General features: G+C 37.0%; 1 protein-coding gene across 1 annotated transcript in view; it reads right to left on the reverse strand.

The window, feature by feature from the left end:
• Nucleotides 1–775, reverse strand: part of daam1a (dishevelled associated activator of morphogenesis 1a) — a 21,843-nt gene that overhangs the window by 19,996 nt on the left and 1,072 nt on the right. The gene's annotated exons all lie outside the window — the stretch shown is intronic.

Here is a 775-nt window from a genome sequence, read left to right on the forward strand (position 1 = left end):
CACTTTGGGTTGCAGGGTTAAAGACAGTTGATTGTTAAGTCTCTTTGATGCCCTAGGAATGAAACTCAACAATCAACCAGCTTTCTCAGACTAAAAGTTTTTTATAATTTCTTTATAAATGTAACCAACTGCAGCTTTAATGGTTCCCAACATAGGGGTCGCCAAAGCTTCACGGGTAGGGGTGGGGGGGTTGAGAGGTCTTTTTGATTTTAAGTGGTGTAGAAAACACACAAAATGTACACATCTAAGCATTCCAATAAAAATATCTGTTAACCTCATCTCGTGCGCAATATTAGGAACATCAGGAAATAATCTGCTCAAAATTCATCCATTTTACACAAACTTCCTGCAGTTATTGTGTTCACTGTTTGTGTTCATTGTAGAGTTTATAATATTATATATCCATAAAATATGTAATTTAGTCTGGGGTTGTCAGTTACTCAATGATAGAAAAGGGGCCCCTGAAGAAAAAGGTTGGGTACCACTGCTCTATATGATTGGGAAAAATGTTATAACATAATTACCTTATAGGTTCAGCAGAATATCAATGTTCAAACTTCAGTTTTGTTCAGTACTGAAGCCTGTTATTTGTTCCCCACTGTCTTGTTTTCTTCTAAACTACCTACACTTTGCATGTTGGCTTACTGGAAAGGCTCTGCTACATGGAATGGAACCTTCAAATCCCCTTTAGTCAAAAATCTGGATTTCTTGTTTTCTTGTTCCTACAGTGTGCTGTTTGAATGCTGTCTGTGTAGAGTTTGACACTAGAATGATG

Source organism: Morone saxatilis, unplaced genomic scaffold, assembly GCF_004916995.1.
Source record: "Morone saxatilis isolate NCDOM2014 unplaced genomic scaffold, NCSU_SB_2.0 Contig3, whole genome shotgun sequence".
Classification (NCBI taxonomy): Eukaryota; Metazoa; Chordata; class Actinopteri; family Moronidae; genus Morone; species Morone saxatilis.